This window comes from Euprymna scolopes, chromosome 24, assembly GCF_053919585.1.
Source record: "Euprymna scolopes isolate OS-2025 chromosome 24, ASM5391958v1, whole genome shotgun sequence".
Lineage (NCBI taxonomy): Eukaryota > Metazoa > Mollusca > Cephalopoda > Sepiida > Sepiolidae > Euprymna > Euprymna scolopes.
The window spans coordinates 102,289,486-102,316,940 of NC_136505.1; the positions used below are offsets into that span (position 1 = coordinate 102,289,486).

The following is a 27,455-nucleotide window of genomic DNA, read 5'->3' on the forward strand; positions in this document are numbered from 1 at the left end:
TTCTAAGAGGGTGGAAGTTGGTATGAAAGATGTCCGTGCTTTTCTTCAAACTTGTCTTTATTTTTATCCTTCCTGTCCCACTTAAAATGGGATTGTGAAAACAATTAGTTTTTATAAGATGGCAAGGTGATAGTGAAACAGATCCTCTCAGAATTGAAAGCACCTGGCAAACCATCTTCTTTCTTCTCTTCCTTTTTCTGATTGGTCTAGTAAGAATATGTCAAATGGGAAATTGGGTACTTTTGAAATTGTTGATGACATGAGTTGTATTTTGTGATCTAAAGAATGAAAAAAAAAAAAGAAAAAACTTAATGCAGTGTTGAACATGGAGATGTTGATATCTGCTTTTGATGGTGGTCCTTCTTGCAGATTTGAGGTATTTCATGTTCCTGGATCATTTCAGTCTACCTCTGACACTGAGGTCAACAGGGATCACCAGCTGCTTCAAATTATCGAGGAAGATTATCTATCGGTACATATTGGTGGTTATCTTCCTCCTACATTACGACAGACGACTGAATGTCCTTGCTTGCCTTAAAATGTCATGGCGCATTCACAAAAATGACAAGGAGCCGACAAATGCAAACTCCTATGGATTTCATCAGAGCCCCCTTTAGTCACATTGTGGCTCTAATGCTACTGAGTGTTGGACCAATAGCTTTGATGCTACCTTTTGCCATAGCCCTGTCACGTTGAGGGGGGGGGCAAACTTTTGAAATCACTACTATATATTGGGTACAATATGATAATCAATGGTGTATTTTCTGTATATAATATAAATTAAAATATATTTAAGCATATTTTATGACCAGGTCACATATATATTAAATTTTTGTTTACTAATTTTTATTTTTCATTATCATACTACTCAGGACTCCAAATGGCGACGCCATTAAAAATGTGGAGAGCTCCGTTAGCGAACATACATTCTTATTTTCGTATACATTTAACGCTTCAACAAACAATAATAATTTTCTTGTCGATTGTGATGCCACGGCACATGTGATAACAAAGGAATCTGATTTTATTAATTTCGATCCCAACTTTAAGCCACAAAATTATTTTGTAGAACTAGCTGACGGGAGTTGAGTAAATGATATCGTTTTGAAGAGAGGCGGTGCTAAAATCTCGCTAAGGAACAATAAAGGTAAACTATGTTTCTTTAATCTAGAAAACGCTCTTCTAATCCCAAAATTTAAACAAAATATATTTTCTGTACATGCTGCCATTAGACAAGGTGCAAATATAAACTTTAGCCTCAATAAATCAAAACTGGTGTAACCAAATGGGATTGTATTTGACATTAAAGAAAATGGAAGACTATATTATTTATGGAGCAATTCTGATTTCTGATTGGTTGGTAGCAGAACGTGAATTAATTTGATTCGTCAATTCCTAGCAGCATCGTTTATAAATAGAATCTCCCGACTATACAGGATCACACCTCCATTATAGTCTTACTATGATGGGGATGTGTCTCCTAGCAGCTTCGGCTACAGGGAGACAAGGTAGAGTACTTGTGCCAAGGATTCATTCTTGACACTCAGCCCGACAGGTGAGGGGCTGGGAACCGGACCAGCACCTGTCTGATTGAGGTACACCCTCCCAGGCCTTGCCACCGAGCTTTCCGGTGGGGCAAGTTTATTGCTTGTCGCCTGAGACGCCCCGACTGGGGGATGCTGATAGGGTTACTCCGGCAATTTTTGCAATTGCAGGAGTTCCCCCTCCTTTAGGGGAGCCTGCTTGGATCCCCACTTTCCGACCTTGTGCCAAATATTGCTGTGGTGGGCAGCAATTCAATATCTACCCCCATTATTGTCCAAAAATATCGTAACACTTGAGTGTGATGCTATTGGACTTGGAGCATAATACAGAGCTAAGTTTGATAAATGCTTGTTTACGCTGAGCTAAACGCGATTTTGTATCACACCATAACTGTCCTGTAGATGTAATCCATGATCTAAGGTAACTGATCAAGCAGTGAATTTATTGATTTTTTTTTTTTTTTTTTAATCTCTTTTCCTTTGTACATCTGTCATGTTCTGCAGTGAAAAAAAAAAAAAAAAAAAAAAAAAAAATCCTATGCAAAACAATTAAACCAAACCAAATTCCATGAAAAAATATTTGAAGCTATAAAGAACTTGAAGCATGGAAACTTTTTACCAAATTGTCGCACTAAATAACCTGAAAAGCCATAAAACCAACAAAGCAAACCTGCTACCCATTTCTCTGGCTCTGCACCAAAATGCCCCGAATTTATTGCTCAATTAAGATTTAATTTTCATTGAATACCACTCTCCCCTCCCCCCATCTCTTATCTTTTTAAGCCATCGCCTTTTAAATTGATATCAGAATGTCCGGACTTTACCAATTAGAAAGTAAGATGAGTCTTTTTAAATTTATTTTTATTTATTTATTTTGTGTGTGTTTATAGCAAATCGACTTTTGGTCAATGAAATCATCTGAGCACCTTTTCCTCCTTTGACAGTTCAAAACCGACTTCACAATCTAGTGGGTTATGCCCCCATTCTTCACTCTACAACCCTCTCACAGCAGAGATGTTGCTAGTCTTTCATGGCAGGAGCTCTATTGAGATTCACTCTATGGTCACCCACTTGAAAAACATTCACTACAACTCAACTAGTTACAATCACTGTCAAAAACCCCCTCTTTCTCCCTAACCCTAACCTCTTTCTCCCTCTGGGTGCCTTGAACTGAGCAGAATTTTCATGAGCAAAGTTTTTTCCAGAACTACCAGTCATTGGAACACAGTATGTCACGGTTGCTTCCTGGTTGACCATAACATTTGCCCTTTTCAAGTCTAATGTAAACAAACTCTTAAACTGTCCTTAAATAGTAAGTTTCTGACCAATTAGAATCATCTGTTTCTATTTTTCAGATTCAATAAGTCCTATCCTAGAGTTGCTTATGGGCCTCGATAATAGGACTTGTTTATAAAAACATTTTTTTTTTTTTAAATTGTTTAATCAACTTAATCATTGAACCGCTGAAATAAGTCTTTGTAAATAGTTTGCGAGCAAATAAAAATAAATTTTCTTGTTTCGATTTTCTAAATCTTAATTGCCTTCTTCAGTGAGCGATTATTGATGCTATTTATTGAACTTCGACTTAAATCATTTTTCTCCATTATTTTATTGATTTTTTAATTAATCAATATAAAAAAATTCTTTTTATCTAAATTGATTAAGATTGAAATCGTGCAATCTGCTAGAACTAATTTATGAAAAGATGAATAAAAATGTAAGGAAAAAAGTTAACTGAATATTCAATTTAAATTAGGTTATGGATTTTTTTTTTTACCTTACTTTATATCCCTGTTTTCCCCTTATCCTTTACAAATTACGAAATAATAAAAATAATAAACTAGTGAAAGAAACTTGTCAAGGAGAAATAACTTAAAATGTGAAAGTTTTCAGGCAATATTTTATTACACATCAGCAGGGTTACCGGTGCTGTCCAAGGCAAAAGTAACATTTTTCTGTTAAAAACTTTTACTATCCCTCCTACCTTTTTATTTTTTCCTCCTTCCAGCCCATTCGTCTTACCGAAGGCATGTATACACACATTGCTTATTTATGTGAGTGGGAATAAGAGAAGTAACTCCTTGAAAAAAAATATCAGTTATTTCCCTTTAGTACATGAAGTGGCTGAAAAACAGACAGAAAAGTGTCTCAGTCAGTTAACTACGTGGTAATAAACCTAAATATATATGGCGTAATCACGTTGACACACCGGTTCCCGCTGGATCACCGAAGTTAAGCATTGTTGAACCTGGTCAGTACTAAATGGGTAACCATTTGGGACTTTCAGGTGCTGCATGTGCTCTCTGCTTATCTCGGCATTGTTTCCAGTCGTCCTGGTCTTTTCCTTGCCACTGGACTCACAGTGCTGATTCAGGAGAGGTTAGAGATTGCGCAACCCTTGCCTCACAATTACACACGCTACTGCCCCTAAGGCGTATCCTTGTCTTTCAAGACTGAACAGAAACATGGGGAATGGGAATGTGATTATCATTTAATGAAAATATCGAATACAGTACTTGATTGTTTGCATGATGTTTGAATTAACACATTTTTTTTTACTTGTTAATTTATATACATATTAGCTGTCTGTAGCCGTCATTGCTCGGGATTTTTTTATAATCACTTTTTGGTCATTTTCCAGAGTAGACAAAACGAAAATGTGGTATAAAAGAAAAAAATTGTTACCAAACTCTTCTATCTACTTGGATAAGTTTTTTTTTTTTTAAAACTTATTTTAAACCGTTTACGTAATGTACTTGCAATAACCCTTATCCCTGAGTGGCTTCCAGGCCTTGATAAGTGGTGATCACTGTGTAAAAAAACGTAAAACTGACTTCGGGGCTATTATGCAAAGTAGATGCTGTTAACAATTCAAAAGAGTTCAATAGTGGGAGTGACATTTTTAGCTAGAGACTTTTTTTTTTTTTTTTTTTTTTACATTGTCACAGCTAACACTCGTTTATTTTGGTTGTCTTCGGTAATATTAGTCAAGCATTCTTTTGTGATTGTAAAGTATCAGCTCTATTTGTCTGAGGGCTCAAACCACCACTTAATTGAATTGGAAGAAATACGGCACTGCTGTTACTACTACTACAACGTAACAAGTTTTGCCTGTGAAAAGAACAAAGAAAAATAAAAACAGAAGGCAAACGTACTGAGAGCTGGTAGTATTTGTGTTCTTGATTATAGCTACCACTTGCTTTGAGAATTTTTTCCAGAACATGTTTTTCTTTGAAATTGACATTAAATGATAAAATTCTGATCTATAACTTTATTTATGTAGAACTTCATTGCATTTTTTTTCTTTTGGCAAATGACTAAAAGTTTTAATACTTCATATTGAGCTTCATTTTGTATTGGAAATTGATTCTTATAAGAATTATCTTGATAATATTTTTAATATTATTACTTGTACATAAAGAAAAATGTTGATACAATGGTTGTGTACAGTAACATTGCTTCTAACAAAGCTTTTATCTGATAATGACTCTTTAGCTTCATTTTGGGGATAAAGCAGCATTGAATGGTGACTGTCTAGTTATCTGCAATGGATATCTGGAGTAGTCAGCTTCTGGGTGGTCGCATGGCAAGGCAAGCATCTCTGATTTCTGATCAGAGTGAAGGGGTTCCAGTAGACAGAAAGGGGAGGAAGTCATGGCGATCAGGTAGTCAGTTAGGGTTGGATGTTTGAGGAGGCAGTTCATTTTTTCTGAAGGCTGGCGGTCAGTTGAGCAAATGTGTATGTTTGGGCAAAGTGAGCCATTGGGATTCTGCTAAAGGATTGCATTGATTGAATTCATACTTTGATTTGGTCAGGCAAAAAGATTTTGCAAGCTATAAGTTAATAGAAAACAAAGATTTCAAAGAAAAAAAAAACTTCTGTTAATTGTTTTTAAACTGTAGTTTTTGTCTGGAAGGAAACTTCCTTTATCACAGCACTAGCAGTATCAGAATTTTTGTAGGAATTTTTGACACCCCTAACACGAAACTGCGAATACAATATAAAAATCTCGTAATTTCTCTGTTAAAAGTGGGTTATTTATTTTCTTTATGGATTATACTTCCAAAATAAACTATTACAGTTGTTTTAAAAGTAATAACAATATTTTTATTTTTTTTTAAAACAGTAATGAATTTTCCGAACTCAATATTTTTCAATTTTTAAACTCAATATTTTTAAATTTTAAAAATCTATCAAAATTTTTCTATTGATTCTATTTTTACGATATTTTCAGGGTCAATGTGAAATTTTATGTTCTTTCCAATAAACCGAATATAATATTTTAGACAAACGTTTTTTTTAAATTCACGCCCCCCCATTTTCACGCCCCCCCCATTTTCAACTTTCTCTTAAAAAGTAAATAATTAATTTGTTTAATAGGTTTATATATCACAAATTGAAGAGAAAAGGTCAATAAATAATATATTCAAATTTAAAACAAAAAAAAAAATCAGTTTTTTAGAAATTTACCTGTAAAGTCCGAAGTTTAAAACCTTATTTTATAAGAACACATTTTTTCTTTTTGTCTTTTTTTTTTTTTTTTAATGAAACCTTGGTCCTTGCTCCTTTAATTGAAAAAAAAATTAGGGCTTGAATTACATTTTTCGAGGAGTTATAAGCTTAGAAAGATAGGGGGTCGAATAATTTACGCCTCTCATTTTGAAATGTCTATTAAAAAGTAAATAATTAATTTATGTTTAATAGGTTTATATATCACAAATTGAAGAGAAAAGGTCAATAAATAATATATTCAAATTTAAAACAAAAAAAAAAATCAGTTTTTTTAAAAATTTACCTGTAAAGTCCGAAGTTTAAAACCTTTTTAAAAAAAAAAAACCACATTGTTTTTTTTTGTTTTTTTTTAAAATAAAACCTTGGTCCTTACTCCTTTAATTGAAAAAAAAAATTAGGGCTTGAATTACATTTTTCGAGGAGTTATAAGCTTGGAAAGATGGGGTGGAATTATTCACTATTTTCACGAAATTTCTGACACTGCTATCACAGCACTGCATGAATCGAACAACCACCACCTTGGAGTTCTGTGTAGTGAATGAATGTTTATACTACCAGACTTTGTTGGCTTGCCATATTTACACTAATCACTAATGTAGTTAGTCTTGCATTATTTATCTCCTTCTCACTGCGGGATGATATGACACAAGGGTTTGAAAATAGGATTTGAAAAGCCAGTGCTCTAGAGGAAGAGCACTCGGGCTTGCAAAAAATACCTTGGCAGTCTTGTTGGCGTTCCCTGATAAGTGTGCTTCAGGTAATTAGCAATAAACTAACCACTTCTCAAGGAGAGAAGGCAATGGCCTGTGAGGGTGGATTAGTCAGATCGAGTTGGTAATGCAACCTCGACGTTTTACCTTGTCACGTTTCATGATTAAAAAATTTATTTATTACAAAAAAAAATTCTAGCGGTAAAGGGTTAACACGTAATATGGAACCGCATGTGCCATAAGATGAGACATTTCAAACCAACTGTGAAAATTTTGCTTTTAACAGAATTAATATTATTTTAATTAGAAGAATCGTTTATTGGCATCGGAAATACAATTTTTTAAATAAATAATTTGCAAAAAAAAAAAAATTCTGTTTGGCGAGCGTCCAAATATCCATGTCAAGACTTGGGGATCTAGCACTGGAAGTCTTTGGTGAGCTATTTTGCACACGCACTTGGGAGACTTTAGAAAATTTCTCGTACTAAAGAGAACAGAAAAAAAAATCTGTTTCTGAAGTTCCCAAAATCTCTAGTAAATTGTTTGGCTCACTGTGTGATATGAAACTATTTTCATGCAGTATATGTCGATTGATGTTTTTTATCAGGATAAAATCTCTGATAAGAGCAAAAAAAAAATCTATTAACCTTTTTATCAAAAGAATTTTCAATCAATCATTTTTTTTTTTTTTTTTGTTTAGTCAAAATATATAAAGAATAAAGCCATGTTTTAGAAAGAGGCTTTTTTCTTTTCCTTTTTCCCATCTCTTTTCTTTTCCTCTTCTCTCTCATATGCTGTAATTTATATATATATATATATATATATATATATATATATATATATATGTAAGATCTTTGACTTACTTGTTGTTTCATCAAATACTTCTGCATGCAAAATCCGATCCCGCATTTTGCTAATTCCTACCCTCTGATGAGAAGGAAAGTATTTCTTCGAAACTCCGCAGATTAAGGACTATCCATTTATCTAGTGTTTCCTTTTCAGATTAAATGTTTTTAACTCATTTCAAAGTGTTTTTTTAACATTTTATTAACTGTTTGCTCATATATATATATATATATATATATATATATATATACACAATAGAAAAATGCGAGCATGAAAAGTAATATGGTTAGGCTTGAACATGGAAAAATAAAGGACTAGTTGTTAAAACTGGAAAAGAATATTCTAGTAAAAAATATAAATTTATAACTTAAAAATATTGTTGTATTAAGAATTGATTGTTATAAATTGAATTTTAACAAATCTTAATGCTGCAATATTTTAAGTTATAAATTTATTATCTTTTTACTAGAATATCTTGTCCTTTTCTTTTTTAGTTTTAACTAGTCCTTTATTTTTCCATGTTTAAGCTTAACCAATATTACTTTTCATGTTCGCATTTTTCTGTTGTAATCCATGATTTTTCTAGGCTTCCAATAAATTCACTTGTTCTTTGTTTAATTTCAGTCTTCTTTTTTTTTTTGTCCTCATAAACAGATATGTAATAACAATGTACGGCAATCGTCTGCTTTCAATAAAATTCCCCCAATTATCTTCCTTTCATGCTTTCATTCTCTGTTTCACTTGTTACTTCTCTTTCCGTGACAGCAGTGAATTAGTAGCAGCAGTAGTCGCTGAAGTGACGTGGTTGCTATGCAAACCAGTCATACAAGCATCGCTCACCTCCTTACATAGTCTTGCTAAGTCATGAAATATACTTAAATATGATATTTTAATACATGCAAATTTCCTATTTATTTTTATGGAGCCAATTCTTTATCGAATATCATATGGTACCTAATATATAGTACTGATTTCAAGTTAAAATAATAATAAAAAACATGGGTTCTATCAGCTAGAATTGAAACAAAAACATTTAGCTCTCAAATCACATTCCTTACCATTTGAGCTCTCGACAGGTAGATAAGAAAAACTTTTGAGTTTGCACATGCGCAAAAGTAAAAGAAATATGTCGGTAGTTGAAATGAACATTTTGGGTTTCAACTTGCTGACATATTTCTGTACGCCTTATTCATTCATCCAAAGGTTTTACTTGTTATAAACAATACTTTGTGTATGATTACCGTTTCCTGTTAATTTTAGTGTTAAATGATCAATAGTTTATCGATTAAATATTGACACACAAACATTTTTGTTTTATATAAGACTAGCGAGGGGTACCCGGCGTTGCCCGGGTGTTTTTCGGGATATGTGAAAAAAACCCGAAGCGTTGACGACGCGCAGTTGGAAAATAGTAAAGTGTTAAAAAAAAAACAAACAGGTGCGCGTTTTTGATTGACGTGACGGCGATAGGTATTCAGCAGTTACGATTTTGTGCGGGACAGTTTTGAATAAATCGGTTTGTTTGTTAGTTTGTTTTTAAAAACCCACTCCCTGTTTATTAGGAGGAGCAAAATGAAAGCTACAGTCTGATATGACGAAGTCGACATTGACCAAACTGGCTCTGGGCCTGTGGTTAGAGTCGAGTTTCGCTTTTTTTTTTATACCGAAAACCGAATGTAACGCGTGCCGATGCGGGAAATGTGGAATAATTAACGTTTGAAAGTCAATAAAATTAAATAGATAGGCGAGCTTCGTGGATAATTCGTAGATATTACAATTTATAGATGATATAAAAAGTTTTAAGTTGTGAACCGAACAAGCGCTTCTCTGAAAGAAGCCTTTTGTGGACATCGAGGAAAAGCGAACATACATACATACACACATACATTTTCACTTTTATATATATAGATTGTGTCCATTTACTTCTCTCGCTCTGCATGAGATTTTACTGTAGCTATAGATGCGCTCTAATGCGGAAATGGTTGCATCGGAAATCCCTACTACATTTATACCTGTCAATTAGTATTAGTGCATTTACTGTTTCTGCATCGCTGCACACTTGCAGCTAACTTTGTAAACTGGTTGCATTTTCCTTAAGATGTCGTATTTCAGAAATCTATGGTTGAATTTAGAGAACATCAGCCACCTTTTAGAATCACGGCTGCAGAGTTGATCAAATGTTCAATTCCTGAAATTTTAAAAGGTTTAACGCCCAATTCTGGTCGCTAGGAACTTTCCTTTTCTGCAATTAATAATTTAATGGTTAACCAGCAGTGCTACCACTGTCAAGGTCATTGCCAGACCTGCTTTCCATGCTTTTTGGACCTTCACCCCTCCTTCTCGGAGAAGTTGATTTAAAAAAATTTTTTTTTTTTTTTTCCCCCTAATTTACAGCGCCAGCATTTGCCAGGGAATTATTTACTGCTTGCAAATATATTTTTGCCTGCCATTTTACAATAGCACCTATAGGAGAATTTTGCAGGATTTTATTCATTTCGTTCAAAATATTTACTAATTTCTCAACACACACCTCCAAACACCCGGGCAATGCCGGGCACCCAGGCTAGTATTCTATAAAAGTGAGAATGTGTGTGTGTGTGTGAGGACACTTCTCAATCTGTATACTCAATGAATTTTTAATCTACAGACTTAGAAATTTGGTATATAGCTTATTCAGACACGTGGAAAACTTTTTCATCCGGAAAAAGAGCTTCTACAGAGTCAAAATTTGTCAGATTTTCCTGTTTCTTAACTGTTTCATGATTGCGCATGCGTGAATGGTTCACATTACACATTCCTTATAATAAGTACGAGTCAGGTTTTAAAACACCTTTTTTAAAGAGCATGTGACGCTGGCTGAATGGTTATAGTCCTTGACTCATTGTTTTTAGGTTTTGGTTTCGATCACAGCTCGTATTTATTTTTTGTTTATACTTATAAGAAGTGAAAAAACAATACTCGTATACACGTATTTCAGTTTTTTTTTTTTTTTTTTTTTTTTTTTTTTTTTTTTTTTTTCATCTAACGAATTTAATGTTACGTTTTAATACTGTATTTCTGTTTATAATAAATACGAATTTTATACCACTATCAGCCGATCACTGAGGTGTGACCGACAGACGTGTTATAGTAAATGTCTTAAAGCGGTCTCATGAAGATGGGCCAGTCATTAGGGTCTGTGTAGCAAGGAGAAAATCATACCTGAGATGTTGGATCTGGGTGTGGCTCCTTTCTTCTCTCAAGATGATCTCTTCACCCTGGTGGCATTCTGGTGGGAATCTTCATTTCTTTGTCCTCAGGGCCGCCTTTCGACTTCAGACATTTATGAAGGCATTCATGGCAGACACAAAAAAAAAAAAACGACACGCGACACAATTGTAATATACACAAGGTATAACTAACTATTTTATTTTACATTAGAGATACAATATATATTACAAAAAAAAAACAATTTAAAAGTGGACAATAGGCTTTTCAAAGCTAACTAACCTACCCTAACTAGTGTCGAGGGAGGGGGTACCCCCCCCATTTACGGAGAGACAGACTATGCGTCCTCACATCATGGTGGTTGTGCAGGAAAGAGACAGAAAGATAGCAAGGGAATTATGGGAAGGGATTTCTTTGTATCTCTACGCTCATGGCCAAATTACCACTGGTCCATGCTGCAGAGTGTGTTAGAAACAGTGGCACAAAGAAATAGTGCCACAATTTTGCATTAATTAATATAATATTTATGCATATTTTACGTCTGGGCAACGCCGGGCTGGCCTGTTAGTATATCTATGAAAATTAAAATGTGTGTGTGTGAGGACAGTTCTCAACCTATATACTCAAGGAATTTTATCTACAGCCTTAAAATTTGGTATGCATGCTATTCAAAGATATGGAAAACTTTTTAATCTGTTTTCATCCGGAAAAGGGGCTGCTAAGTGGTCAAAATTGAAAAATTGGGGGGGGGTCATTGGATTTTTATCTGTTCACTATTTCACAACTGCATATGTGTGAATAGTTCACATTATGTTAAGAAAAAGTAGGTTTGAAAATATTTCTGAAAGATCATGTCAAGCTGGCCTAATGGTTATTGTATTTGATTCACTGTCCTTAGATCTCAGTTTGAGTATTTTTTTTTTTTTTTTAATTTACAAGAAGTTAACTGCTTAGAATACTTGCATGACGATGTCTGTCGTTTTTTTTAGGAATTTAACGTTGTGTTTAATACCAGGAAATGCTGGGTACATTTTCCAGTATGTATGTATGTATATATATATATATATATATATATATGTGTGTGTGTATATATATATGTGTGTGTGTGGAGAAAGGGATAAAATGGCAAGTTGTATTTTGAACAAATCTGTGGAGTCTGTCTGGGAAAATTCTTTGACTAAAAGAAAAGTGAAAACCACAAGTATATCAAAATCTTTGTAATTACGTAGTGATAAGTTTTTCTCATTCCCATTGTGGCTGTGTGGAAGAATTGATTAAGAGGAAATTCAGAAAGTCTCTAAATTCTGTCTGATCACTTGGGTGGATCACTGTTAGTTTTAAAACCTGCACACTATGACAAAGTATTGATTCGTCGTGCAGGAGAAACAATACTCCCACAGGAGGGGGACGTCATTGATGACCGAACTTTGTCCCAGGTTTTGCTACGAATAGAAAGCACTCGGTAGCCGCAAGCTGGATCAGAACAAAACACTGTAGGACTGCAGTAAACAAACACAGGTGGAGACAAATAGACTCCCACAATCTGCCCAAAGTGTAAGGAAGTCCCCTAGGACACAGACCATCTGGTCCTACACTGTTCAATCACCCAACTGGGAAGAAGCTATACGACAGCCCATCTATCTGAAAACAATTTCTCAGACTGCCCCCCCCCCAAATACTGCGATATAGAAGTTTAACTCATATGATACTACTAGTTTTTCTTAAGCCGTTTCCTAATAAAAACGGAGATGTGTGCCGTTATCTCTCGGCAGCTCTGTCGAGGCAGTGAAGTGCCTAATTCATCTAGCTAGCCAAGAGGCACCGGTAAATGTTAAAGGTGTGAGCTCTCCTGTGGGAGGGAGATAGCTGACAGGTGTGTTTTGCCCAGTCCGAAGGTGACCTGATAAGTTGAGGCTTTTGCCTAAGAGATTGATTCCTCTTTGGATTAACCTAGTGTCGAGTTGCTGAGGTTGCTAGGTTTGATCTGTCAGGATTCTGACCAGAAGGTGGTAACCGGGCAGATGGATACCTTCTTTCAGTGCTACTTCACACAGGGGTTTTGGTTTATGACCTTATGTGACCTGGATAGTGTACGGCCAGATGGTCTGTGTCCTGGGGGACTTCTTTACACTTTGGGCAGATTGGGGGAATTCTACAAAATCTCTACTATTTTATATAGAATGAACTTCATGTCGGTATGAGTTCGTTTTCTATGTACTCCTAAATGGCTGGTCTGGTTTATTTATTTTTTCATTTTTATTTATTTTTCTGAATGAAATTTCACGCGAATGCATTTTGTGCCTGCTCAGTGTTTTTAGATCGGTTTTGTATCAAAATGTCTTTAAGTGTCGATATTTATTTGATAATCAAAAAAAAAAATCTGGTGCAAAAAAGTTGGTAATCGGGCAGATAGACGTCTTCTTTCAGTGCTACTTCACACGTGCGTCTTGGTTATGACCTAAAAATGCATCCAGTTCTACGAAATCTCTAGTATTATATAACTTTGTCCATTTTCTGTGGACTCCAAAACGGCTGGGCCTCTTTTTTTTTCCTTTGAAATTTCAAGCAAATGTACTTTATGTGCCTGGTAGTGTTTTTAGATAGGTTTTGTATCGAAATGTCTGATAAGTATCGATAATGGAAAAAATCCGAAGAAAGAAGGAACCAGTGATTTAAAAAAAAAAAAAAAAAAAAAAAAAAATTATTTTTATTTTTATTTATTTTTTTTTTACTAAAGTTAAATCCTTATAAAGCCTAACATCACAAATGCATTTGATGTTTTATTACCACACAAGTAGAAAAGCCCGACATAAAATCACCAGTAGGCTCCTTGACATGATGTGCATGTTCGGAATGAATTTAAAAAAATTTTTTATTCAATTTTCACCCCCAAAAAAGGCACAGTGCCACTTTGAAGCAGGGGCTACTATCAGGGATTTAATTAGCGGGGTCATTATGAAGGGAGATGAGTAGAAAGATGTTTGTTCACATTACGCTTGAACTTCTGCATATTAGTACAGTTGGAAAAGCAGAACCCGGAAGGGAGTTCCAATGGCCTGCAGTTCTGGGGAAGAAACTATTGGAGTAAAAGACTTTCTTGCATCTAGGGATCTCTACTGTAAAGGAATGAGACTTAGTAGCTTGTCGGGGATAGTTACGTCGAGGAGGTACAAGTGTTTGCAGTTCGTCAGAGCATTCACCGTTCACAATTGAACCATGATACTTGATCTTTGCGTTTTAAACTTTAATTCAAACCATTATATAAAATAATTTTATAAAATCAACAGTAGGTTCTCTCTACATTGCAATATAGACTGCAATGTATTGTGAACTAAGGGAGGGGGGGGAAGTATTTTTTCATTGGTCAGTTTGTTTTCATGGCTTGATCCGTCAACATCGCTTGATAAACTTGCCTTTAGCTTCGATAAGTCTCGAGTTGCTAGTCTCGGTTTTTTCTTTAAATGCTATTGAGCTGTTTCATATTACTTATTTGTTAGAATTTCTAAATGAATGTTTGTTACAAAAATTTATTGCTTTCTGTTTCCTTTATTTTCAGGTATGTCAATTTTGAATTTCAACTTCATGAACAAGTAAGCCCATATTTCTCTTATTTTTGTCGTTTGTTCTTCTGGTAAAAACAACACAGTAAATAGAGATTGACGGCGACTTGCATATTCATTTTTTTTTTTATAATTTTTTTATTCCATCTCATAGTAGAACATCTATGTCTGGCGTTGTGGTGTAGACAGCTGAAGCCTTTTGTTGACATGTTTTACGCTGCTGCTCAATAGATAGTGACGTCTGTTTCTTTGTTGTTGTTGCTATTGTCTCGTTAATAACAGTGGTTGCAGAATAATATTTGCTACCAGAACAGTAGCAGAAACTTGCAATCAAGCGAATAACTAACAGAAAATATTGTTTGAAAGAAACAGCTTACATTGCAGACATGTATATAATTAAGTTTATCTATTTTAACTTATGGAGTATTTCATTCCGGTCTCCAGATAATGTTGGGTAATCAGGAGAGAATATGTACCATATCGGAGCCTACCTCTTTGTGTAGACTTGTATATAATAAAGTTTAGCCGTTCTTTTCTTTTATAGTGATCCATTCTGGTCTCCAGATAATGCTGGGCCGTCGGGAGAGAATAAGTACCGTTTTGGGGCCTACCTCTCAACATTTTTTTTGTGTATTGGGGTCTCCCTCCCTGATCGGAGATCCCATTATCTGAATTGCAATTAATTGAACTGTTCAATAGAAAACTAGACGCAAAAGATACTAAAAAGGGGCAGCATGTTTAGGGTTTAGCATTTTTTTTAAAGTTTTTTTTTTTTTTTTTTTTTATTCTGGTAATAATGCTCCCAACTCATCCTCAAGCCAGAAAATAAAAAAAGGTTTGTTATAACAAAGATTAACCTCTGGTTTCTGCTCTGACAGTGACAAGCAAGATATGGTCCCTTCTGATTAATGATTATCCTCTATAATCCCCCCCCTCCTTTCCCATGGTAAGAATGGCTGTCTTGTTTGCTCTCCTGCTTAATTCTCTAGTCAAATGAACAGTGTTCAACCGGAAGATAAAGAGCAGACAATCTTGACAATAACCAAAAGATTTGATCAACTTATCTAATCCACAGCTGAAGTCTTATTTTGTTAATCTAATTTATAAAACTCACTATGTTTGTATGTCTCCATATTTTCAAACTCTATTTCTTTCAAAACTAAGTCACAAAGCGGCGCTAGGAGCCTCAAATGATTGGAATTTTTATGGACCATTCTTTTATGGGTCTTTAGCTGGTTAAAATCGGTTTTATGGGGTCAAAATGGAAAAATCGTTATACATTTTGTACATTCATTTTAGTTTATTTTAAATCAGTTTATATGTGTGTCACGTTGGTACAGTGGTAACGTCACCAGCTTTAAATGATAGTTTTGCTTTTGGTTTCGATTCTAGCTGATGGCACCCAAATACTTTTTTTTTTTTTTTCACTTTTGAAATCACAACTCTATAATAATACATACGAAATCTGGACAAATTAAAATATCATATTAAAGCGTATTTTACAACCGGGAAAAACTAGTAGATTGTAGATTGTTTCTCATTTGGTGACATCTCTTTAAGAGTGATCGTAGTGTTGAAGTAGCAGCAACATCTTTTCCTTTTTTTCTTTTTTCTTTTTTTCATTTTCTTTTTTTCTTTTTTCTTTTTCTTTTTTTTCTTTTTCTTTTCTCTTTTCTCTTTTTCTTTTCTCTTTTTCTTTTCTCTTTTTCTTTTCTCTTTTCTCTTTTTCTTTTCTCTTTTTCTTTTCTCTTTTGTCTTTTTCCTTTCTTTTTTTCCTTTTTCCTTTCTTTTTTTCCTTTTTTCGTTCTTTTTTTGTTTTTTCTCTTTTTCCCCCTTTCTTCTCTTTTTCCCCCTTTCTTCTCTTTTTCCCCCTTTCTTCTCTTTTTCCCCCTTTCTTCTCTTTTTCCCCCTTTCTTCTCTTTTTCCCCCTTTCTTCTCTTTTTCCCCCTTTCTTCTCTTTTTCCCCCTTTCTTCTCTTTTTCCCCCTTTCTTCTCTTTTTCCCCCTTTCTTCTCTTTTTCCCCCTTTCTTCTCTTTTTCCCCCTTTCTTCTCTTTTTCCCCCTTTCTTCTCTTTTTCCCCCTTTCTTCTCTTTTTCCCCCTTTCTTCTCTTTTTCCCCCTTTCTTCTCTTTTTCCCCCTTTCTTCTCTTTTTCCCCCTTTCTTCTCTTTTTCCCCCTTTCTTCTCTTTTTCCCCCTTTCTTCTCTTTTTCCCCCTTTCTTCTCTTTTTCCCCCCTTTCTTCTCTTTTTCCCCCCTTTCTTCTCTTTTTCCCCCCTTTCTTCTCTTTTTCCCCCCTTTCTTCTCTTTTTCCCCCCTTTCTTCTCTTTTTCCCCCCTTTCTTCTCTTTTTCCCCCCTTTCTTCTCTTTTTCCCCCCTTTCTTCTCTTTTTCCCCCCTTTCTTCTCTTTTTCCCCCTTTCTTCTCTTTTTCCCCCCTTTCTTCTCTTTTTCCCCCCTTTCTTCTCTTTTTCCCCCCTTTCTTCTCTTTTTCCCCCCTTTCTTCTCTTTTTCCCCCCTTTCTTCTCTTTTTCCCCCCTTTCTTCTCTTTTTCCCCCCTTTCTTCTCTTTTTCCCCCCTTTCTTCTCTTTTTCCCCCCTTTCTTCTCTTTTTCCCCCCTTTCTTCTCTTTTTCCCCCCTTTCTTCTCTTTTTCCCCCCTTTCTTCTCTTTTTCCCCCCTTTCTTCTCTTTTTCCCCCCTTTCTTCTCTTTTTCCCCCCTTTCTTCTCTTTTTCCCCCCTTTCTTCTCTTTTTCCCCCCTTTCTTCTCTTTTTCCCCCCTTTCTTCTCTTTTTCCCCCCTTTCTTCTCTTTTTCCCCCCTTTCTTCTCTTTTTCCCCCCTTTCTTCTCTTTTTCCCCCCTTTCTTCTCTTTTTCCCCCCTTTCTTCTCTTTTTTCCCCCTTTCTTCTCTTTTTCCCCCCTTTCTTCTCTTTTTCCCCCCTTTCTTCTCTTTTTCCCCCCTTTCTTCTCTTTTTCCCCCCTTTCTTCTCTTTTTCCCCCCTTTCTTCTCTTTTTCCCCCCTTTCTTCTCTTTTTCCCCCCTTTCTTCTCTTTTTCCCCCCTTTCTTCCGTTATTAAAAACCAAATGGAATTTCCATGAACAAAAGTGTTTTTTTTTTAGAACATTCTATCTGTGGAACAAAATACCATAAGTCTGCTTCCCAACCGACTACAACAATGGTCTTCAAGTCTAATATAAACAAATACTTGTTGAAATGTCCTCTTGGAAAATAGTCCTTAAGTAATCTTCTGCCCATGTCACACATTATTTTCAGTTCTTTTGAAGGCAATTATTGTCCAACCAACAATTCCTTTAACTTAACCTTCAGTCCCCGCTCCCAGGCCTTCGTAAGTGGTAACTCATCAGTATAAAAATCTGTATATATCTAGAAAAGTGAGAATGTGTGTGTATGTGAGGACACGTCTCAAACCATATACTCAACAGATGTTTTGATCTACAGACTTGAAATTTGGTATATAGAGTATTCAGACAAGTGAAAAAATTTTAATCGGTTTTCATCCAGAAAAAAGGGCTGCCAAGGGGTCAAAACTGAAAAATTGGTACTTGAGGGTCATCAGATTTTTATCTGTTTGTCAACTGTTTTATGATTGCGCATGCACAAATCGGTCATATGACAGCTTCCTTATGTTAAGAATAATGAGAGTTGAAAACACTTTAAAGATTGTGGCAAGCTGGCTTAATGGTTATCATACTTGACTGTCTTTAGATTTTGGTTTTGATCTCAGCTCGAGTATTTTTTTTTTAACTTAGAAGAAGTGAACTGTTTAGAAAAAACGTAATACTCGCATGCACATCTCGGTTTCTTTTTTCTTTTTTTTTTTTTTTTTTTTTAAAGGAATTTAACGCTACATTTAATACTTTATATAGCCAAATATTTAGGAATCCAAATGGGTAATTTTATCGGAATTGATAATTGTATCAGAATCAGAAAAAAATATTGGAATCATCCCATGACTATAATATATATACACACACACATAATCTGACGCTTAAAACTTTTCACATTTTCACTATAACCTCATGTGGAAAATACCGTTTTTCACAATAATAATATTTTCACCCATGTACAATATCTTTTTATTTACAAAATAAAAAAGAAAACGATTTTGAAATACTTTGCAAATAAAGGATTATGGTCCTATTTAAAGTGACTATAAATAGAGTATTTTAAGCCGCCATAGTTGAGACCTTTTTTGAGAAAGTTGTGTAGTACATTGTGAATTGTTTTCCTATGTGAAGTTGAAGTAAATTTTTGAAAATGTGTGCATTTCATCTGAATTGTGGCTGTTCATGTTTTTCTAGACCTTGAATATGTTGTGTACAATCCATATTAAGATCTGTGTTTAGTCCTGGGACTTGCGTGCACTCCCCCAGTGTCTAGTCCTGAGGCTTGCGTGCACTCCCTCAGTGTCTAGTCCTGGGACTTGCGTGCACTCCCCCAGTGTCTAGTCCTGGGACTTGCGTGCACTCCCCAAGTGTCTAGTCCTGGGACTTGCGTGCACTCCTCAAGTGTCTAGTCCTGGGACTTGCGTGCACTCCTCAAGTGTCTAGTCCTGGGACTTGCGTGCACTCCGCCAGTGTCTAGTCCTGGGACTTGCATGCACTCCGCCAGTGTCTAGTCCCGGGACTTGCGTGCACTCCGCCAGTGTCTAGTCCTGGGACTTGCGTGCACTCCGCCAGTGTCTAGTCCCGGGACTTGCGTGCACTCCGCCAGTGTCTAGTCCCGGGGCTTGCGTGCACTCCGCCAGTGTCTAGTCCCGGGGCTTGCGTGCACTCCGCCAGTGTCTAGTCCCGGGGCTTGCGTGCACTCCGCCAGTGTCTAGTCCCGGGGCTTGCGTGCACTCCGCCAGTGTCTAGTCCCGGGGCTTGCGTGCACTCCGCCAGTGTCTAGTCCCGGGGCTTGCGTGCACTCCGCCAGTGTCTAGTCCCGGGGCTTGCGTGCACTCCGCCAGTGTCTAGTCCCGGGGCTTGCGTGCACTCCGCCAGTGTCTAGTCCCGGGGCTTGCGTGCACTCCGCCAGTGTCTAGTCCCGGGGCTTGCGTGCACTCCGCCAGTGTCTAGTCCCGGGGCTTGCGTGCACTCCGCCAGTGTCTAGTCCCGGGGCTTGCGTGCACTCCGCCAGTGTCTAGTCCCGGGGCTTGCGTGCACTCCGCCAGTGTCTAGTCCCGGGGCTTGCGTGCACTCCGCCAGTGTCTAGTCCCGGGGCTTGCGTGCACTCCGCCAGTGTCTAGTCCCGGGGCTTGCGTGCACTCCGCCAGTGTCTAGTCCCGGGGCTTGCGTGCACTCCGCCAGTGTCTAGTCCTGGGACTTGCGTGCACTCTACTGCCTAAATCTCTAATTTTATTATTTAAGCACAACCGAATACTACTCATAGACTATCTCGGTGAAACTTAATATAGCAAAAAAGAACCAAAACTTTTTAAAATCCCAACACGATTATATTTTGTAGGATTACTTATCTTAAAACCATCGTCAATACTTAGTATCATTTCTTAATTCTGTGCAATAATCTATAATACTAATCTTATGAAGATGCTTTTCATTCTGATGTCTTCGGAATGAAGGTTTTATTTCTATGCTTATCTTGTGAAATGGATTGCATGCAACACTGTTTTATTAATATACTAGTAGGCTGCCTAACGTTGCCTGGTCTATTTATATTAAGGTGTATGTGTGGGGTGATAACCCATTAACAGGTTTGCACTCTAAATGCACTGACCTGCCTTGTGACCCCTGCTAGTATGCAGGTGCAATACATCCGTAAATCAAAGTCAACGAGTTTGAAACCTTTCAACCTCTCTGCACTTAACTTTGAACACAAGCAAGTTAGTTCAAGCTTTAACCACAGTATTGACACAACATTAAGAAAACAGTTAATTTAGACCACACGACTCGTAATAAACAAAGAAAACCTCAAAATGAAAAGGTCCCCGGATGCTGGAAGGCTTCGTACTTTAATGGCTGTTTCTGCAAACCGCTTGGCGTTGGAATACCTTCACTGCTCCGTTTCCTCAAATGTACCAACGTTTATTATGCTTCGCTATCTCCAATTTGTCTGTCATCGTTCTCATGAGTTTTTTTAATTTTACTACTGCCGTGCTGGCTTATAACAAATTGGAAGCGAGTGTTTTGTTTTTGACGTCATCACTAGAAGATTTTCATACAGGACACATAGATTCCCACTTATCCGGTTTAGTTTTTCTACAGAGGTCTTATTTCTTAGATATTTTGGATTTACGACGGCTGAAGAACTCCATGTAGAAAAAAACTGAATTTCATTTAAGTACCTCATTCTGAAAGGTGGGCAATTAAATCCAGTGTTTTTTACCATTGATGTAACCATCATATTCTGTTTTACATTTTTCTTTTTATATGCTGGCATGTGTTGTCTAGCTTTAAAAAATTGTCTTCCAAACTAACCTCTCTCTGGCTAGTTTTATTTCTATACCGTCTTCTCCCCATATTTTCGTTGGCCTTCTCCCTCCGTTAACTGTTGTACATCTACTAACCCAAAGTTTCTCCCCATTCTTTGAGCGTAGCTATACCATCAATGTTGCCTGTCCTGCAGAAATCCTTGTATATTGTCCAGATTTAAGTTGTTCATAAGAGCAGATACTATCCCCCTCTCTCCCACAAACAGTAGTATTGGTTTCAAATACCAAATCTCCATTGTAGAAATTTTTATTTTTAAAGATTTTATTGATATATTTGTCTGTGTTTAGATTAGTGAGGTTTTACTGTGAAATACTTCAAAAAAGATTTATAGAGAAATTAATAAACAAGGGAAAAAAAAACAAGCAAAAATTAAATAAAATGTAAGTCAGCGTTGTTTGAATTTTAAAAATAGAATATGTATAAAATATGTTTAGAAGCCAAATTACAACGCAATATTATGAAAATATAGATATTTGTTTAAAATTAATGACGTCAATTTTCGAAATATTAATTTTAAACAAATGTTTATTTTCATAATATATATAATAATTAGTGTTGGGACGATTCCTAATTTTTATATGATTCCAATTCCAGGAAAATATTGATTAACGATTCCGATACCAAGTACGATTCCGATTCCTAGGGAATTATTGTTTTGAAATATACCAGGTAGTTTTATACTTATGGTCGGTAGTTCCCAAATATGTTCCCTAACTTTGGAAGAGATATTTTATGTCTACACCGTCGTGTTTTGGTTTAAATAAAATTATTATATAGTAAACTAAACGGAAAAATTAGCAAAATTTATTTTAGAGAAAATTTATTTTACTTAATTGGAATACAGAAAAAAAAACTCAAAGAAAATAGAATTTATCCTTCAGAGCAAAAACAAATAAAATAGAATTTATATAACAGAACAAAAACAAGAAAATTAGAGAATAAATACACACGATTCATTATTTTGGTCCACATAATTAACAGATTTAATGAATTAAATAAAAAAAATATAGCGGAAGAGAAAGAAAATATATACTAATTAAATATAAAAAAGATAAATATTTAATTTAATAATTTATAAATGAACGTGCGTAATGAAAAAAAAAAACAATATACCACGTGACATGGCGCCGTAGATACAAAATAACCTTTCCAAAGTTAACGACCATATATGAGAAATACCATTAATCGAAAGTTTTTGTGTTTTATACCAAAAGGTAGGTATAGTGAAAAGTTACAATCAAAGGAATTTCAAAAACGATTTTTTGTTTGACTATTGATAGTTGTATTTGTGACGGCAGTTCTTCAGACCTCCATAATTCACAAGGAGTAGTTAACACCTATTATTTTTTTCTTACTTTTTCATTGCTTTTACACGTTGTTTCTAACGTGAAGAATAAGTTTAGCCAAACTAATTTTGAAATAGGGTATATCAAAGGAACACATATAAAAATGATACCACTATAAAAAACAAATGAAATACTAGATAAAATTGAGCAAACATAATTACCAAAATTACAGAAAAAGATAAAAAAAAAACAAAAAAAAAAATGGTGAAGTTTGTTGAGTGAAATGAATTATTGAAAGAAAATTAATTGAACTAATAGAAATGTTAAATAAAAAAATGTCACATTTCAATATTTTTTTAATAATTAAATTCTCAGGGTTGTCGAAATTAAAAATTAAGTGATTTCTTTTTATTAGACTTCTTTCGAAGCTTGTTACCCTGAAAAATACATTTAAAACCCTGTTTTTTTTTGTTTTTTTTTAAATAAATTGAAAAATAAACGCAATTAAAAAAATTTAATTGATAATTGAAACTTTAAAAACGTATTAAACATTGAAAAATTACTTATCTCACAAATTAACGTCCAATAAAGTAGATCCAGTCTTCATACAGGAATTCGGTTATAATAAATATATCTTTCCCAAACTTAAAAATTAAATTTTTTTTTTTTTTTTTTGGAGAGAGAGAGAGAGAGAGAGAGAGAGAGAGCTAGCTTTAAAATCGCCGGGGAGTGCCGCCTAAAATTTTAAAGAAGTAAATTTTAGGAGTTTAGTGCCTTTCAAAGACGGTTATCATAATTTATTATCATCATTTAATTTCCTTCCCCCCCCCCACCTTTCCACGTGCTTCAGTAGTTAACCAGTGCTCCTGTTGCTGTCAGTCAGCTATCTTTACCTAAGTTTTAATTTCTAGTTAAAAGAATTTTTCATGAATAGAATCAGCATTTTTAAAAATTATTTTTTTAGTTGTATTTATGGTATTTACTCTTTGAAGTTAAGGAGGGTTAAAAAAAAATTGGTGACACCTAGATGGTGACGTAGGCAAAAATAAAAACAACAACAACAAAAATAAAAGACACTGCGATTTCGATCCTCACTAATAAAACTGCTCTGAGTGACTAGTTGGTAATTTTTTGTTCCTTTTCTTTTTTATTTTGCTCCTCCAATTTATTTGGATGCTTCATAGTTAAATGTTTTAACATGTTGGTTGTGGTCATGTTAGATGGTTTTATTCCTCGCGATATTTTAATTTGACAGACTTTGTAAATGGCTTTCAACTCATCATATTCATCAACTTCAAAAAGTTTCCATGCAAGACTTTTTTTGGACTTTGGGCCATATTAGAAAATTCAGTTTATCTGTAAACAAATAATTTACTATTAAATTTTGTTTTAAAGCTAGTCACTTATTTGGATAATTAATTGAAAATAATCCGCTAAAAAAGACAAAAAGAAAAAAATATAAAGGGATGGGGCGGTAAATTGTACCAACCCGTAGTTAACAAAAAAAACTTATAGAATTTAATTTTTGAAACCAATGTATAAAAGTTTACATAATGAAATGCAAATATGCATTTTCTTTTGAATTTTTTTTTTTTTTTTTTTTTTTTGGTTGACTGTGTTCAATTCACACATGGTTGATGGGGTTCAATATTGCTAAACTATAAGTCTTAAGTAAAATTCTATTTATAAATACTTTTTAAAATGAAATTATTTAATTAATCGTAAATATTATTTAGACATAAAAATTAATTGATTACAAAACCTTTTAAAAATATATATATTAATTTCTTTTTCGTTCGGCAAAAAACTGCGCAAAACACTTTTAATTTTCAATTTAAAATTCTAGAAAAAAGATTATATTATTCTGCTTTTAATATAATCAAATTCAGGGTTTTATCTTTCTGGAGAAAAAAAAAAAATAATGGATTTTATTTCAATGAAATTAAAAAAAAAAAAAAAAAAAAAAAAAAACTTTACTGAATTGAATTAATTACTCTTAAATTAACGAAGGGGTTATTTAATAACTTTAGGTTTGGAAGAGATAGGTATGGAGTTGATTTTAAACTTCAAAAGAAGCCGACTGTCAAAACTTTGTGAAATAATACAACGTGATCAATTTCATTTTAGAGATATTTCTTTCAAAAGCCTTCTTTTAAAAAAAGAGAAAAAAAGTATATTGTTCTATTAAACCTTTTACTGTTTAAATAATTTGACTTTGCTCGTTTTATTTTAAGAAAATATAAGTTGAAAAAGCATTTTCATTCAGTATTAGATTTGTCAGTAAAAAAAAAAACAATCGCCAAAAAGATAAGCGTTTTTTTATTTTTACTCACAATGTAGAGCCCTGCATACTTCTTTTCAAGTTAACTCCTTTGTAGTTTTGATTACAATAGATCTGAATGAATGAACCTTGTAAGGGAGGGGGCACTAAGCATTGCCCTGTTAGTAATGAATTTCTTTGGTTTCTTTTTATAACATGCTACATTTCTCTCTTGCGGTTAGAAATATCAGGAAATTTTCTTTTTTTCAACATCAGACTAAAAGAATCGTAATGAAGGAATCGGAAAATTAAGGTATTTTTTAACGATGCGATTCCGATACCTCCCAAAATACACGATTCTTACGATTAACGATTCTGATTCCGATTAATCGTCCCACCACTAAATAATAATATATATAAAAAGCATTTTGTTTATTTGCTTGCAACAATTTGAGGCAGTACTTTTTTTGTATAGTTTTTTTTTGTTTTGCATTTTTTTAAAGGCAGTTAACTTCAACTAGACGACTCTATTTTCTTTAACAGGTTAAAGTAGTTTGCTTGAAACATTGTTTAATGTGTATATAAAAAGAAATTTAAGTTTATAGAAGGCAGAACAATGCAGACATGTAACGGATAGACTCTCACTGAAGCAACTGGAGGTTTAATGGTGGAACCGGTCATGTAGTTTCACTTTGTTGAATCAGTGTATGTCTGTATATGAGTGCAAGCATATATATATATATATATATATATATAAATAAATGCGAGCATGAAAAGTAATATGGCTAAGCTTAAACATGAAAAAGTAAAGGACAAGATATTCTAGTAAAAAATATAAATTTATACCTTGTGTAGCTTAATTGCCATAGTTATTTTCATAACTTACTACCTAGCTCTACCTATGTATTGAGCACTGTTGAAGTAAATATTGAAAATTTACACATAAAATTATGTATTTGTATATTTATTTATGTGATTAAATGAAGTAATTATATAAATATTTATTTTTATAACATTCAGTGCTTGTCTACGACTGGGCCTATAAAAAAAATTTTTTTTCAAGAAAAAGCTTTATAATGTACGTACCTGTCACCGCATGAAGATGTCATATTCCAAAAATTACGTAAATCGATCAAGTAGTTTATTTTTTTTATTTAAAAAAATTAAATATGACAAATTCTATCGGAGAAAAACTTGATGCCATGCGTACAGTTGTGAAAATTGGATATCTAGATTCCGCTATATATGCGTGAGCTGCACGCCTGAAATTGTATTTAAATCATGAATACCAAAAATTAATCTTTGGAATCTTATAAATTTTCCTTGTGTGTGTGATGCGGTTTATTTCAGCCTACCGGCAACCCACCCAGGCAAGTAATGTACCAAAATGAAGCTTATGACCCAGCAGATGTTTTATTGATATTTATATCCATGTTTGGTGTATGGAAATGCAAAAAAATAACGATTTACTAAACAACGTTTTATTTACTGGGTATTTTTCTGGTATTCACCGGAAGTTATTATCTCCCTTAGTAAGTTCGATTTACTCTGTGTGTGTGCGTGGGTGCGTGCGTGTGTGATGCACTATGCAGTTTATCTCAGCCTACTGGTAACCCACCCAGGCAAGTAAGGTACCGAAATGAAGCTTATAACCCAGCGGATGTTTTAGTGATATTTATATCCATGTTTGGTGTATGGAAATGTAAAAAAAAAAAATGCAAAAAAATAACGATTTACTAAACGTTTTATTTACTGGATATTTTTCCGGTACAAGGACTCAGGTTTGCCCAACTGGGTAAATTTGAGTCCTTGTAAATTACATATTTGTACAATAAAAATGAATTTCTGTGATTTAATTTAAAGTCCACTGCTTGTAAAACCACCATTTTCTTTCCTTTCCTCTGGCTTGTTACGATGACGACTTTTTTTTTTTTTTTCTTCATTAGATTTCAGGTTCATTTTATTATCTTTGTTTTTTATCTATATATCTATATAGTAATCTTTATTGACAGCAAATTATCGAAAAGGTCAAGAACCCATCGTTTTATAAATAGTTATTTGTCGATAGTTGCGTAACTTTTGTTTCTCACTATCTCACTGTTTGGTTATCGGAACGTGGCTTCTTCGATCACGATTTGTCGTATATGGCTTCTATCAAATCTAATTGACACAATCTGATTTACATCCACACCGAAATAGTCGTCATTATTCAATAACGTTTATCAGCTAGACTTGCATCAATATGGGCGCCGTTATGTAAATATACTTGCAACTCTGTGTTTGCTGTAGTTCTCTTTTGTTCTGGCCATGTTGTTGTCTCTCGCATCAGCGATTGCCAGGTGTAAAAATAAGATGAGAGAAAACGCAAACTGATGTATAGATGTCAGTTGCATTCTGGGTGTAACGTCATAGGAACAAACAAGGAGAGGAATAAAAATCCGACTCTGCATTTTTTTTTTTTTTTAAAGTGCAAATAAAATGCATTTATTCGTGTTTTCCTCCAAAACAACGCACTTCACTATCTTGCGGAAATCCTTTTGCGCATACGTTTTTTAAAAAAATTCTTTCTCTTCTCCACCTTGGCAGCCAGCGCTTTCTTGCCTTATACTTTACACGTCCATCTTGACCGGAACACAAGTTGTTTCGCTTCTCAAGCACATGGTGTCTTTTTTTTTCTCATCTTGTGACGCAGGCACACTTGCTAATTTGATTACATGATTTAACAACTGTTGCTTCTCACTATTTTCACTAGCTATCTTTCGGCTGCTGCTGTTATTTTGACACACACCCATATGCGCTCTGTTACATTTTTTTTTACTTCGGTGTCACCACTTATCGGGACCCAAAGGGCCACTCGAGGATAATGGTTAATGAATGTAAGGTGGTAATGCAGTAATCGTTAATGGTGTAAATTTGGTAGAATTTGATTATTTATGGGAATGGCTCGACAAGAATTTGTTTACATTGGATTTGAAGGCTACCATGCTATATTCAACCAGGAAACAGGCCACTGGAACAATGTTCCACAAGCGGCAGTTTTAGGAAAGTAGCTCTATTCATGGAATCTGTGTTTAGATTTAG

The 27,455-nt window shown here is 34.6% G+C and overlaps 1 protein-coding gene across 6 annotated transcripts in view; it reads left to right on the forward strand.

The window, feature by feature from the left end:
* The window catches only part of LOC145246885 (tyrosine-protein kinase CSK-like), a 570,595-nt gene that overhangs the window by 62,206 nt on the left and 480,934 nt on the right, over positions 1 to 27,455 (forward strand). For 3 of the 6 annotated variants that reach the window (XM_080108752.1, XM_080108754.1, XM_080108755.1), the window contains exon 2: positions 14,377 to 14,410. The exons of the other annotated variants lie outside the window; for them this stretch is intronic. The gene's annotated coding sequence lies outside the window, so the exon portion shown is untranslated. The remainder of the gene's footprint in view (positions 1 to 14,376; positions 14,411 to 27,455) is intronic. 6 annotated transcript variants of the gene reach the window in all.